This window comes from Sebastes umbrosus, chromosome 10 (assembly GCF_015220745.1).
Source record: "Sebastes umbrosus isolate fSebUmb1 chromosome 10, fSebUmb1.pri, whole genome shotgun sequence".
Classification (NCBI taxonomy): domain Eukaryota; kingdom Metazoa; phylum Chordata; class Actinopteri; order Perciformes; family Sebastidae; genus Sebastes; species Sebastes umbrosus.
In genome coordinates, this window is record NC_051278.1 from 3,836,415 (window position 1) to 3,851,732 (window position 15,318).

At 40.8% G+C, this 15,318-nt stretch overlaps 1 protein-coding gene across 3 annotated transcripts in view; it reads left to right on the forward strand.

The window, feature by feature from the left end:
* Positions 1–15,318, forward strand: part of gfra1a (gdnf family receptor alpha 1a) — a 124,759-nt gene that overhangs the window by 27,479 nt on the left and 81,962 nt on the right. The window lies entirely within an intron of this gene.

The window sequence follows — 15,318 nt, forward strand, 5'->3', positions numbered from 1 at the left end:
TAAGTCGATGAAACCAATTTGGCTTTGTATTATCAGCCAATAAGTTATCAGCTATAATTTCATTATCGGAATAATACATATAATGATATACATTTCCCATTATTGGCTGATATATGTTTGAATGCATTTAACATAAATGTCAGTATATGGGTGCTCTACAGTCGTAGCGTCGGCCCATTTGACCACGGAGATGAGAGCGACAGCCGGCTCAACCGCAACGTTACCGCGATACGATAACGTTTCCTGTCCGTGACAGAGTTAGCATGCAGCTTTAGCCGTGATGTCTAGCTCTGCTTTTCCTGTCAATGTGTGAAACCCAAAGTGTTTCCATCCTTTACTGGATGTGTAGTGTTTACCACGCTGGATTTAACATGTGAGGGTGCAGGTCGTATCCACGCAGACCCTTCGACGTTTTCTGCTTTCTAGTTTTGGCTCGCTGAGGTTTGTTTTGGTTGACGGATAAGGAACGGATATGACGTCACGTTACTCAGACTACAACAATAAAATGGCATTAAAAAATCAATTTCAAAATCTTTTTTTTTCCCACCCCTAGTTTATACCCAGAAAACCAACTTTTGGGGTTGTTTCCTGTAGTTGGTTTTGACGGAGTAGACCACATCTGAATCACATTCAGGTGGTCTTGTAGTTTATAGCAACATTTGAAATGAAGGTGTGATTGCTGGAGAGTTTAAGACATCTGCTCCATATGAGACTCGTAATGTGAGCTCTCCTTGGATCTGTTGACACTGATTTTAGCCTCCTTGGTATCAGATGAAGCCAGTTATAGATTCCGGGTCCCTTCGGACCATCTGAGAGAGGTGTCGGACTGTTGGCCCGGCCGTCCGTCTGTCTGTCTGCCCAGTCAGCTGTGTCAGGGAGGGTTGACATGTCCTTCAGAAGAGTTTCTACAGCAGATGTGCTCTCTGTTGAAAACCCTGGAGAAGAGAGGAGGGGTGGAAGTGGGTGGGGGTTGGTGGGGTTGAAGAAGCAGAGGATATGTCATATTTTGATATTCCCACTGTGCCATTTTGCTTTATGAATTTCCATTTTAGAGGGCAGCCGATGTCTGTGACTGCTACATTAGTTTTATGGCCAAAAACAGCTTATTGCAGGCCGTGATGGTGCGAGGGGAAATATTTCATTTTGCATCACAGCCTGATGAAAAGTTGTCTTTGTGAATGAATTTGGTCATTATTTAGCAATTCACCGCATTCTTTCAATTTTGGTGTACATATGAGCCTAGAGTGTGCACACACCACGCATGTGGCATACTAATAGATTATTCTGCTGGACTGCAAAGACCTGAACATTTTTCACTGTCAAATATAAACACACACACACACACACACAGAGACGTGCACCATGTTTTTGCATGCACAACAGAGCAAAGGAGCAAACACAGGAATGCACACTCGCTGGCAAACACACAGATTGTGTGCTGGGAGTCTTGCTGAAGGGGGGATTACATCAATAGGGTGGTGAGGTTGAATCATGCTGAACTGTGTGTTCTGACTAAAAGCTGAGGGGCAACACACACCGTCTCGCTGCTCTTTTCTCTCTCTCATTTCACTACGTTTCCATCCACCTGCTTTAATGCAGTTTTTTTCAACTTATGCATTAAACACGTGAGTGGAAATATCAGAAATTATTTAAAAAAAAAAAAAGAGTGAAAAGTACAGACGGTTTAAAAGTTTGTCCGAAGGTTAAGAGAATATACAATGAAGGCTAATAGGATATTTAAATAAACAATGATGTGGTACCTGATTCTGCTTCACCTACTGGAGGCAAAGCACCCGGTGTGTTGCTGTGATTTACTGTTACCGGCTCCCACTGTGCAGAAAGACTGGAATAAATACAGAATTAAACAAGCAGCAGCATCAGATCACCTGGTGCTCCAGGATGCTACATAACTGCATCATTGAGTTGGGCAGGTATCCCTTACATTAAAAAAAAATGTAAATAAAATAGCAAGAGTGTAATCTTGTTAAGACTTGTCCAATATATTCAGATCGTGAAGTAGCTGATGGAAACACACTGGGATTCACATTTTATCTGACATTTTTCTCCCATATTTAGTGGTTGAAGCACTTGTTTTTGTGCTGATTTATTCGTATTTTTCTTCAGAAATGTTTGTGCAAATTCCCGTGAGTTGGTACATCGTAGACATGTGGTGACTGATTGGAAGTTGTGCGCAAATGTTGCTCAACAAATACGACCCTAATCGGCCTGATGGGGCCGCTATAATTAACGGTAAAAATTGTGAATTTGGAAAAGTCATTACTCCAACACGGTAACGCCCGGGCCACACAGGACGCGTGAGCAGTGCGGCTCAGGTGCGGCACGGCTGCGTGTCAGTTGTGTCTCTTCTAGAGATTCGAGGTCTCGCCTATTTTCACCGCGTGCCGTGCGCGGTTCACAGCAAAGATAGTCAGTGAAAATGATCTTTTAACTGTTTATTGACATCATACCAGCAACATCAGTTTCAGTATATGTTTCTGTAGAATATGTCACAGACACAGACATTTAACTCAACACTTTCTGTTATTGTTTAAAAAATTCAGTCAATAACGGAAAATATTCGGTTAACACGATCTCTGGGTCTGTGTTGGATTGAACCCCAGAATCGATGCTTACGGCTATAATAATTAATTTATTATTTATTATTATAATTTGTTTGGATAGAAAAATATTTTTTCTTTCTGCTCTCTGCAAACTTTCTGTCTCTTTCTCGTTCTGTATCTGTCTCAGTTTGCAACCTTAGAAAACATCCTCTGAGCTGGGATCATAATCAAAATCAACTGTTTAGCCCAGTATGCTGACACGTGGTTTTTATCAAGCCACTGGTGCTTGAGAAGGGCAGCTGGTGTTTAGGATGATGTAAAGGTACGGTCCGTCACTGTGTAGTAGTGCTCTGCGACGGGAACTGAAGCTCCGTCCTCCTCTACAGACACTTTTAGTTTGACAAAGTGCCTCAGAGAGGCGTTTATGCAAAGGTTGATGTGGCTCCGCCTGTCACGCCTAAATGTTCCTGCTACAGTCGCATTGTGGTGGTTTGTGCCGGTGTGGGTGTGTCTGTCTGTCTGTGTGTGTGTGTGTAGAAGAGAATGAGTGAGTATTTGTGTGTGTGTGTGTGTGTGTGTGTGTGTGTATCCTGAGGGATGCTGGCATTCAGATTAATTAAAAACTTCCATCCCTCTGTTCTCAGACAGGAATACGGATGCTGCCGAGGGCTTAACTGTAAATACTGTTTCTCCAAAATTGTCATTTAAAAAGATTGGTCGTCCCAGGTAGTAATTGTCGTTTATGGCGCCCCAGTGAGGATTTGAAGAAGAATAAATAAATGGACTTCATGAATTGCATTTTAAACACTTTCATGAGAAGCACTTGTTTCAAGTTAACCGTGAAACAGAAACTAAATAGACATCAAACTTCACCTCGTTCTTTTTATGGTAGTTATAGTTTTCTAACTCTCTCAAATGACTTGAACAAATAAAACTGCTCCGGCCAGCCTGCCAAACTGTGAACTGATCTCCTATAAACAACTGGCACATTATCAAAATCTAGACTTTTTAGTGGAGCATCTCCACAAAGACAAATAAAGCATCAGTGTACTTCATTTTAACTGACCAATTGCTCTTCCGTAAAACATCACAGATTACGATAGAAGAGGAAGTCAGACTGTCTTTAACCCTTTGAACTCTGCAATAGAAATGGTCCGTCAGTGCCTACATTGGCATTATGACATCACAAACAACAATGTTTGTCATTGTTTTGTGTTGTTAATTGATTTCCAATAATAAATATATACATACGTTTGCTTAAAGCAACATATTTGCCCACTCACATGCTGATAAGAGTATTAAATACTTGACAAATCTCCCTTTAAGGTACATTTTGAACAGATAAAAATATGTGCAATTAATCACGATTAAATATTCTATTCAATTGACAGCCCTATTTAATGGTGAAACCATTAGAGTGAATAAAAATGGTTTTATACTGTACAAGGAAATCCTTTTTCTTCTCTTTTTAAAGGCCTTGCGTTCCCAGAGTCTGTCATGTGGAGAACAGCTCCATGTCAGATTAAAAGCAGGCCTGCTGGAGAACGGCTTCACCCTGGGCTTCTTTTTTTTTCTTTTTGTTTTTTAAGGCAAGTTGAAATGCTTCCTTAAGCCAAGAAGTTCAACTTCTCAGTGAAAGGATCTGAAATGGTTTCTTTTGTGAGAAAGCACAACATAAGAAGAGGCTGAGATTTGCACTTCCTCTGCAGCTGACAGTTCGAGACAACAGCCAGAATGAAAGTGGAAAAGGAATAGAAAGGTATTTTCACAGGAGTCACAAAGAATCAGTGTACAGCATGAAGTCTCTGCTTTTAATGATTCTGATACGTGAGAGTTATCTTATAGTGTGTACACAACTACTGCTTTTTCACAGTGTCAGACGTGGGAAGTACATTTACTTAGTATTGGGCACAATTTTGAGGACTCTACTTGAGTTTAATTTGTCCATTTTTGAAGACTTCTGCTACATTTTAGATATAAACATTCTACGTTTTACTCATCTACATTTATCTGACAGCCAGTTATTTAGTGTTTATTTGACAGATAATACATTTATATATATATATACTCAATTCAAACGCATAATAGAGTGGTGCAGGAACGAGTCCTAAAACCCAGAAATGAGTCAGCATTGTATCACGTCCGGTTCCCTCGTCTCAACCATCCATTTTTGAAAGGGTTTTTATCAGGGCTGTCAAAGTTAACACGATATTAACGCATAAACTCAAATTTGTAGGTTGTCATGGCCTCAGTTTTAAAGCTAGAGTGAAGATACTGGCATCATATGAACTAAAAAACCTAATGAATTTATTGGTACCAACCATGTCATACTAGCTTGTCATGAAGGAGGTTAAACAACGCTCCAAAGTTATGCTAAATTTTGGGGAGGAAAAACTGTCGTGGCCATTTTCAAAGAGGTCCCTTGACCTCTGACCTCCAGATATGTGAATGTAAATGGGTTCTATGGGTACCCACGAGTCTCCCCTTTACAGACATGCCCACTTTGATTGACAGCCCTAATTGTCATAGATTTTAAGCAGCCCGGTTGCACGAAAAGGCATATGAATGACACGATAATGCGCAAGGAAAAAGCATGTAATTCGAGCGTCCTTCTAACTTTGTCATTTTCAGGCTATGTAGTCTGTACTGACTGCGATGTTAAGACGTAGAATAAAAGGGTAGATGGTGGGAGGAAGGGGAGTTGGTTGGGTCCAACAAACACAGGAGTTTAGACCCGAATACCGCTGTTTTGTTTTGTAAGTTATATTAGTTACATTTGTGACATGTTTTCCGTACACATTTTACTTAGTTTACGTAATCTAAGCCTAACCTTGATGTTTTTCCTAAACCTAACTAAGTGGTTTTGTTGCCTAAACCTAACTGCAGCTGTTATCGTAGTTTTGTCGCATAGCGTAAAAATTACACCAGAAAAGCCTAAAATGTGTCCACATGAAATGCAGAATGTCCGTGTATTGTTGTGTTATTTATACGCCCTCCCATGAGATCTACTTGGTGGTCTTTATACATCCATGAATTCAACCTGTTCCGAAAGAAATTACGCCAGGTAATATTCCCGTTCTGTGTGAAAATGACAAAAACAACGAATTAATCGCACAAAGAGCCGCCCCCGGTGTGTAAAGGCCTTGATTGCCGTGGCTCCTCTCTATTCTCTCTACCACCCAGAACACGCTGTCATCATCTCGTAGCCTCGTCAGCTCAGGAGATTTGGCCACCGGCCCGCTGTCTTTTGGAAGAAGCGTTATTAAATGAGGAAGACCGAAATTTTCCTCCCGAAACCAAATGAGTCAGGACTGTCTGAAAGAGAGAGCTTATTATAAATCAGCATTTCTTAGTCAGAGGAGCTTACGCGGGGGCCACGCCCTGAGCGTTTATCCTCTCTTTTCCATTCTCATGAACTTTGCACAATTCTCACAGCCTTAATATAAAATACTGATGATTAATTAGAACCAGGGCTTTAAGGTAAATCTATTATTTAGCTCTGTAGCAGTGTTAAATGTTTTAAAAATTGCATTCTTAGAGGAAACCTATTGCACCTCAAATATAAAGTAATCTGCATAAAATAAGCAGGAAGGGGAACGAGGGGAGAGATGTGGCGGTGGAGAAGATGAAATAACATTGCATACAGTTTGTTAAACAGCTGCTGTAACGTAAAGGTCAGTGAGCATCATTCAGACGGGGACAGTCACACCAGAATATTCATCTTCCTGGTCACTAGTCACGGGTCATAAAGCACACAAAGCATCTGACTATGTTGATGTAGTTAGTACATAATTCATGAGAGAGACATATCATGTTTCCACTGACGAGGTGCTATAAGTGCACATCTGACTGCTGGTTGAAATCCATATAATGATGTGTATTTTTGTATCATGCGATGGTGATGCAAACTATGTTTTATTCAGAGGGTTTTCACGTCCTTCTATCTGTGACAAGCTATCATCATATACTATCATATACCCTCAGCCCGATCTCACCAAGTAGTGTATGAATGACAGTAATTTAGCGTGCAATAACAACGCCTTTGTTGCTTCTGGCATGTCATGTGTACGCCGTGTAGTCTGTATTGACTGCAATGTCGACAACGCATCCGTGTGAATGTGCTCCGCTCAGAGCTGGTGACGTAGAATCAAAAGAGAGAAAGACTGCTGATGGTGGGAGGGAGGAGAGGTGGATGGGTCCAACAAACACAGGGCTTTCAACCAGGAGACCGCTGTTCGTGTCCCAAAGTGTTGAGTTACTTTGTTTACGTACAGGTTTTATTTAGTTTCTGTACTTTTTTAATCCCAACCATGATGGTTTTGTTACCTAAACACAACCGCGACCGTTTCACGGTAACGACGTGACATCAACTGACACACGAAAAGCCTGAAATGCATTCTCATGACACGCCAAATGCTTTTATAGAAACCATTTTCAAAGAGGTCCCTTGACCTCTGACCTCCAGATATGTGGATGTAAATGGGTTCTACGGGTACCCACGAGTCTCCCCTTTACAGACATGCCCACTTTATGATAATCACATGCAGTTTGGGGCAAGTCATAGTCAAGTCAGCACACTGACACACTGACAGCTGTTGTTGCCTGTTGGGCTGCAGTTTGCCATGTTATGATTTGAGCATATTGTTTTATGCTAAATGCAGTACCTGTGAGGGTTTCTGGACAATATCTGTCATTGTTTTGTGTTGTTAATTGATTTACAATAATAAATATATACATACATTTGCATAAAGCAGCATATTTGCCCACTCCCATGTTGATAAAAGTATTAAATACTTGACAAATCTCCCTTTAAGGTACATTTTGAACAAATACAAAATGTGCAATTAATTTGCGATTTATCACAATTAAATATTTTAATGGATTGACAGCCCTATTTTATTTACAACAAAATCACAAATTTGCCTCAAAGGGCTTTAAAATCTGTATCTGTACAACAAATATTATTGCATTCCGATCTTTATTTGTACCTGAGCGTCTGCCCATTTTGATTAAAGCAAAGGAAGCCGAGCTGAAGATCAATAAGACTAATGAACTGTTGGAAGAATTCATATTTAAAGAGGTTAAGAAAAACCAACAAACCCAGAAACATCTTTGGGCAAATTTAAAAAAAACACCGGCAGGGTCAATAACATGACATTATAACGTTTATTTACTCAAAGACACTTCAGCTCCTCCGCCCGCTCTTCATCTCTTCCTCCTGCTTTACTTGTTGAAGCAGAGCGGCACAAGTCACTGAGCGTGGCGAAGACCCCGCAGGAAACAGTGGCAGCCGACTAACCAGGCGGGAGCGAGATACCCACCGTTAACCCCCACAGGTTACTGGAGCCGAGCCACAAACACTTCGCTAAAAGATCACACTGACGGTTCGTCCGTTTGCATTCAAATTCACCCCGACGCACATGCACATGCGTGCTAAAAGAAGCGATAATGAACGAGAGGGAGCGTTCCAGGAGAGCTTGAAATAACACACAGAAGGAGTATTATGGGAATCGGAGCTGGCATGACCATGCCACCTTAAGGGGATGCAGAGCGATGTGTGCTGCTATTGTTCATAGATTGAGACGGACGTGGTGTGAGTGGTTTTTAAGGTCAAAGAAGACAGTAAACAGTGAAGCCGGCTGACCCGGGGTCAGATCACTTGAGGCGGTTGGACAGGACAACTCGCTGAGAGGAATTAGTTTTTCGGAATAAAAAAGATGACCCTGCTGGTTTGTTATGATAGAGATGGAGATAAAGAAAGAGCCAAACAGAGACAGTGATGGGAAGGAAAGAGGCAGAGACAGATGCCTGCTGTCCCTGCCATGTCTCTCTTTGTGTCCATCATGTGAGCGCTGTGCTGCTGTGGTACTTCATCCATTATTCACAGCTTCGCATTGACTGAGAGCAGGGGACTTATCACCATCCAGCCAGAGGGAGGGAGAGGTGAAAGGGACGTAATGTGCAGTTGGACTAGCGAGAGGGCTGCATGGCCAAAAGCGCTAATGTGCATCATGGGCGTGTGTGTGTGTGTGTGTGCGTGTGTGTGTGTGCAGGTGTTTATGTGTGTGTGAGCATGCAGTCGGCCGGGTTGTGCGTGCTGCAGAGAGCCAGGTGTCCTGATGTGTGATTCACAATACTCTGCTGTCGTGCCTGTGGAGCATATCCGTTTAAATCACCGATGTTGACACACACACACTCACTCGTACTCCCAGCAAAGTGCTGCCTCGGCTCCATTCTGCGGACTGAAAAATGAGCAGGGGCACTTCCTTCCCACTGCTCCCAGTATGCAGCGATAGTGGAAAGCCTGCGGTAGCTCAGACCCCGGCGGGCAGTTTGACGTGGCACCGCAGAGCTGTTTTGACTCGGCGCATTGCACTCCTCAGGACGAGCTGGAGGACTTGGCAAAGAAGTGAGAACTTTTGGCGGGAAGTAGGGGATGTGACGGGGAGTACATTTTCCCACCGGTTAATAAAGTCGTGACAACACTGGTGTTACCGATTACACCGGATATTTTAAAAGAAAAGATGGCGCTTATTATGCGTCTGGCCTCTCCGGCCGAGCGTGGTTAACGTGGTTGACGTTGTAAATGGAAACAAATAAAAAGACTCAACGAAACTAGTTCATTAGGTTTAGTAAAAAAACTAATGTCAATCAATTCAAGTATTTAATCGCATGATTGTCCATATTTAATCTTAATTAATCGCAAATTAATCACACATTATCTATTCAAAATGTACCTTAAAGGGAAATCTGTCAAGTATTTAATCCTCTTATCAACATGGGAGTGGACAAATATGCTGCTTTATGCAAATGTATGTTAATATGTATTATTGGAAATCAATTAACAACACAAAGCAATGACAGATATTGTCCAGAAACCCTCACAGGTTCTGCATTTAGCATAAAACAATATGCTCCAATCATAACATGGCAAACTGCAGCCCAACAGGCAACAACAGCTGTCAGTGTGTCAGTGTGCTGACTTGACTATGACTTGACCCTAAACTGCATGTGATTATCATAAAGTGGGCATGTCTGTAAAGGGGAGACTCGTGGGTACCCATAGAACCCATTTACATTCACTGATCTGGAGGTCAGAAGTCAAGGGACCCCTTTGAAAATGGCCATGGGAATTTTTCCTCACCAAAATTTGGGGTAACTTTGGAGCGATGTTTAACCTCCTTCACTACAAGCTAGTATGACATTGTTGGTACCGATAGATTCTTAGGTTTTCTAGTTTCATATGATACCAGTATCTTCACTCTGAAACTGAGCCCACTACAAAGACCGAATAGCGACTGGGCCAGACGGCGGCCTATCGGCTTTTTAAGAGATTAATTAACAATCGCAAGTTGCGTTAATGCGTTAAAGAATTTAGTGCCATTAAAACTGATTTTTCTTGAGTAAACACGTTATTACCACGTTAACTTAAGACGTCAGCAGAGATGAAAGTCATTTCACTGAAACACGTAGCCTTTAAATCATAATATTGTGAGCAACTAAACATGAAAATAGACTTTGTTTTCAAATTCAACCAAATTACATAACAACAAACAAAACCTTTACTCTTCAGGGAGACAATTAAAGCGACCCATTCCTAATGGTAGTGCACCCAAACAGAGATCTTTGACTTTTGCTTCCACACTGTAATTGTTTTAATGAGACAATGTGTTCCTAATAAAGGCTCGGACCATACATCAACAGACCTTCTTTCTCTATGTGTGAGTGTTATTAATATTACTCGGTAGCCTGTTTTAAAAAATGAGGAAATTGATCGTACAAAACAAAGATTTCAGCTCAGATGTCCCAATTATAGACCTCTCTAGTCCACAGTGTATATATACTGTATGCTAATTGTACACTGTTTTGGAAGTTCACTTGCAGCTGTCTCACCATAATACACAGTTTGTTGCAGCTATGAACAGTTCCACTATGTCATTGCATTGTAGGACAACGATGTCCATCAACCAAGAACATAGTGTCTATAATGAGGTTTTAATTTGGTCACTTTTCCAGCACACTACATACTCAAACATGTTTTGAATTTAGCCTGTAGTATGGAATCGGGAGATATCCAAAGTCAAGTCTGAGGTAATTTTGAGAGACGTTCATGTCAAGTCCTTGAGGGCAGGTCCCAGTAAAGTTATTTAATAGTGAAATTAAAGGGCGGGTCCATTATTTGGGGATTTCTTTAAGGTTTTTACATCATTCTGTATCTTCCAAGTGGTGTTCCTGATTCAAATCCCAACATCCACATTTTAGTCAAAGTATGTCTTAGCATCAAAAAGCTAATTTCCCTTCAAGTCCTTCTAAAACCTTTTTCCCACATGGTGACCTGACGTAGGTTTCTGCATGATGACGCTGCTACATGTACAGTATATATACACATCCTTATAGTCAGTGTATTAATACAGTAATTAAGATGGCGGTTGGCGTGCTCCCAGTTTGGAGAAGCAGACAGGATTATCGGCAGGAAGCTAAGCGACGTACTGCTGTGGACGCCACGTTAGATCAGATCAGAAAGTCACACAATCACACAAACTAACTAATTAACCGATCGATCAACTCCCCTGTTCTGAGAGGTAAAATTACTGTTTTTGTGAATGGAGTCTGGTGGCCTTGAAGACAGCGATATAACGGCTTCAGTTCCCCGTCAGAAAGGGCTGTCTGATGGCGAGGTAAAGCGGTGAAAATATTCTAAATATAGCGTACACTTAAACTGATACTGATTTTTTTTTAAAGCCGTTATATCGCTCTCTTCAAAGCCACCAGACTACATTCACAAAACCAGTAATTTCACCTCTCAGAACAGAGAAGTATACATTCAGTACATCCCCACTTCAAAAAATCTGAACTAACCCTTTCAGTTATTTCCAAAGCTAGCATTAATAACATTGACTCAGCTAGTTCTAGCATTCACATTATCCATAATGTTATTGATTAGCTTACTGTGGTAACCTACGTCATTGCTTTTTGCTAATGGCTGAGTTTCCATTTGGAAAAAAAACGCCCTTTAAATCATATTGTTTTATCGCTGACTATTGAAACGACACAGCATTTTTAACTTCTTCATTTTGTTACTTATATTTTTTACAAAGCTCAGACCAAATGTTGTCAGTGCACAGGCCTAATAATTAAATATGAAAGGACTACCTGTCACTGTCCTTCTTTTAAAACATAACTCTTGAATGTTTTTGTCTTTCTTAAGATGTCTCAAGACTCCCTACTAAATGTTTGTGTGTCAAACTCTGCTACTTACTTTGGAAAGGGGGTTGGAATATGGATGTGTTTTTAAGAGCAGTAGCAGCAGTTGAATGCAAATTTCATCACTAACTTCCGGCCTTCATGTCAACCGGAACAGAAACAGTGAAGTTTGTATATCAGCAACAAACACACGGTGGGCTTTTTGGTGCAGCTTTGCTTCAGAAAACAACAGAAGGTTCCAGGACTTAAGAGCTGTTCTGAGTTTCAAAAACAGCAACGATATAACCGTAAAATTACCAGTCGAGTGTTTTTACTTATCGAGAAACACATGACGGCAGCAGGACTCTCGTGCCAGATTGCTGTTTGGCAGATTGAGCTTCGTGAGCGGGGAGGAATATGGAGGAGTAATGATTTAAATATTGGACATTTGGTCCCACAATGTGGTCGTTCAGCTGCAGGACACTTGAAATGATGCTGCATATGGTGTTTAGAGTAATTTTCTGGTTTGGTTTGGAACTCCGGCTGTATATTGACATGTGAATGTCATAACGGAGTGTGCTTTATTTGGCTTTATGTAGTCTGTGTGGTCCTGTAGTGCAAATCAAATCCAGGTTTTTATGGTGTCAGATCTGAGCCTGTTGAGACTCGGGGCATTTTGAAACCAATAGTTGATTTTCATTGGCCAAGTTTGTAATTTGTGGCAATGTTGAGGCTTCAACAGTGAGATTTTAACAGAACCACATCACATCAACAAACGCCACATTGGAGCACACATTTCCTTCAGTGGTCAGAGATACGTGTGGGAAAGGACTTCACTTTCTTTCTTTGCTTTAGTTCTCATTTAACATGTTTCCCCTATTTTCTTATTGAGGTTTTGAATGAAAGATTACGTTTCTACAAAACATTAAATAACTTTGGAACTGTTTATGATAGAGACATACTTTAACTTGTGTCTGAAACATGAGATCCTCAGCTTGTGAGTCTGTGTGAGTCAGCGTGGTAAAATATGGTCCTCGTGACACCCACTGTGGCGGGAACTAGTGCAGAGGCAGCTTTGAGTACTTTGCCAGGTGTTTATATATTCTGTGGACAGCGAATGAGCCATTGGCCCCCTTCATTTTACGCCCCTGGCCCAATTGGACGGTATCCAATAAATGGCTGTAACTCAATGAGGAAAAAGTGTATTTGCATGAAACTTTACAGAGAGCTCCAAAACACTTAAATACATCTTTTCAAATTGAAAAATAAAAAAAATAATTTTGTTGATGATGGAGTTACTCAACAAAACACGTTTTTTTCACTGAGCGTATTTTATGCCTCCGCGCCGATGACAGCGTTGGCCAGAAACATTATGTTTTTCGCGATATCTCAGGAACGACAGGAGGGAATATCATCAAATTTGGTAAAAACATCCACTTGGAAGCAAAGATGAACTGATACGATTTTGGTGGTCAAAGGTCACTACGACCTTACGTTAGTCCCATTCTCGTGAAAGCAATATCTCAGGAACGCCTCGAGTGAATTTCTTCATATTTGCCACAAACGCCCACTTGGATGAACTGATTAGATTTTTTTAATTTTTGGCCATAACTCAAGAATGTATATGCTAATTATGACAATTTTACACAAATGTCCAACAGGATAAAATGATGTGGTGATGAACTGCAACTTGACTGGTTGACAGAGGCATACATACCGAGAGGTGGTAATTCTAGTTTTTTTTTTCTAATGTCAAATATGGTATGCTCACACAAAGGTAATGCATGAAAGTGACTTTCCACAGCACCAGAAAGAAAGTGTAGGTTACCCTGAATCATATGATGTATAACACTTTATACTGACTGAAAGAATAAGCTCAGAATTGGCCAAAATATAAAACTATGTCCAGTCGTTTTCTTTGTCTATGTGGCTTCAGAGGGTTCATTTTTTAACAGTTTAGAAATGGGAAACTTTGACAAGATATGTGTTTTTGTCATCATTTTTTGATTAACCCCCAATGTGAAGGGCTTCCTGTAGTTTGAGTCACTAATTTAATACACCTGGAAAAGTCAGTAAGCGCCCCTCTACCTGGTTTTACATGACAGACAGGGAAAACAAAGATACTGGCTCGTTTACTTATTCAGATGACGGCAGAATACGGATTTGTTTGTGTAAGTGTGTGTGTGTGTACATGCCAGACACTTAAGCTTACAGCTGTGTTAATGAGTGTGTGTATGTGTGTTTGCGTGTGTCAGGGTGTGTATATATACTCGACTTTGCGTCTCTGCCAGTGACTTGTCTTGGAATTGCCCTACAGTGTATTTCACGTGAAATACAAGTTTTAGAGTTTTAGAGAGTTAAAGTCAGAGTTGGATTTGCAGCTTTTGTGTGTATGGGGGGGTATATAGAAAGAGAGGGAGTGTGTGTGTGTGTGTGTTACAGCGAGAAAGAGACAGACAGAGCGAGCCAGCGAGCGTAGGCTGTGTGCTTAAACTTGAGAGATTTACATGCAAAGCGCTGGTGCTCCTGCATCTTAACTTGGGGAAGTGAAGGTTGAAATGTACTCAGTGCAAATGCGCTTACGACTGGCGAGGAAACCAATTTCGTTTACAAGTGGGAACTCAAAGTAATGTATTCCTACACTCAACCACACTCCATCTTAAGATGTTTGACTTGTTTTCCTGACTAGAGATTTACACCCCGGAATAACCAGGCCACGATATGATAAGTTAATTCATCCGCGGCTGTTTGGCTGATGCACTTTCAGACAGAATTAGCCGCCTGTGTGCACACTTATACCGATGAATTAAACAGTGGAGTCACTCCGCGATGCCTCTGCTGATAAAACTAGGAGCTTTTTTTTTTTTTTTCTAGAAGTTTAACCACTTTAGTTTGAAATGTGTCAGTGGTCCTCAGCGTGTGAAGTGCTCTTGTCCTCGGGGTTGTAGTGGAGTTATGGAGATAAGAGGAGTGGGAAGTGCTCCTGCAGTGAGTAAATGAATGTGAAAGTATATATTAACGCACCAGTTCATTTGTTGGACAAGAGCAAATTTGATCCCAATGCAGTCTGAGGTCATTTTTGCAATTTGGCTTCACTCTCACGAGGGAGCAGAACTCTTTAATATTATAACTTTAGAGCCCCTTAAACGTTTCAGATTAAGGCGAAATGGTAGAACAAGTGGATTTGAAAGTTAAAAAGAAGAAAGTGGGATATAAATGTGGCCTATATGCTCTCCGGCCAGCTCTGACATTATTGTATTAAATAGTTTAATGACTGAAATTTAGAGCAATTGAAGATGCCTGCTGCCTAATATAGCAAATTAAAGGAGTAAGAGGCATTAAATTCACATATTCTAGGGAGTCTGAGTTGATATTTGAGTGTGTGGATAGATTATAGTATGATGAAGAGATCTTTAAGTGCAATCAATTTCATATATATCTCTTCATTTTTACCATTACGAAGGTGATTTAGGGCCATTGTAGGTAAAAAGAATAATAATTACAGAGTCAGGGAAAGGAGGTAATATTCTGAAAAAAAACTTGAGATTAAAGTCATACATTTATGAGAAAAAAA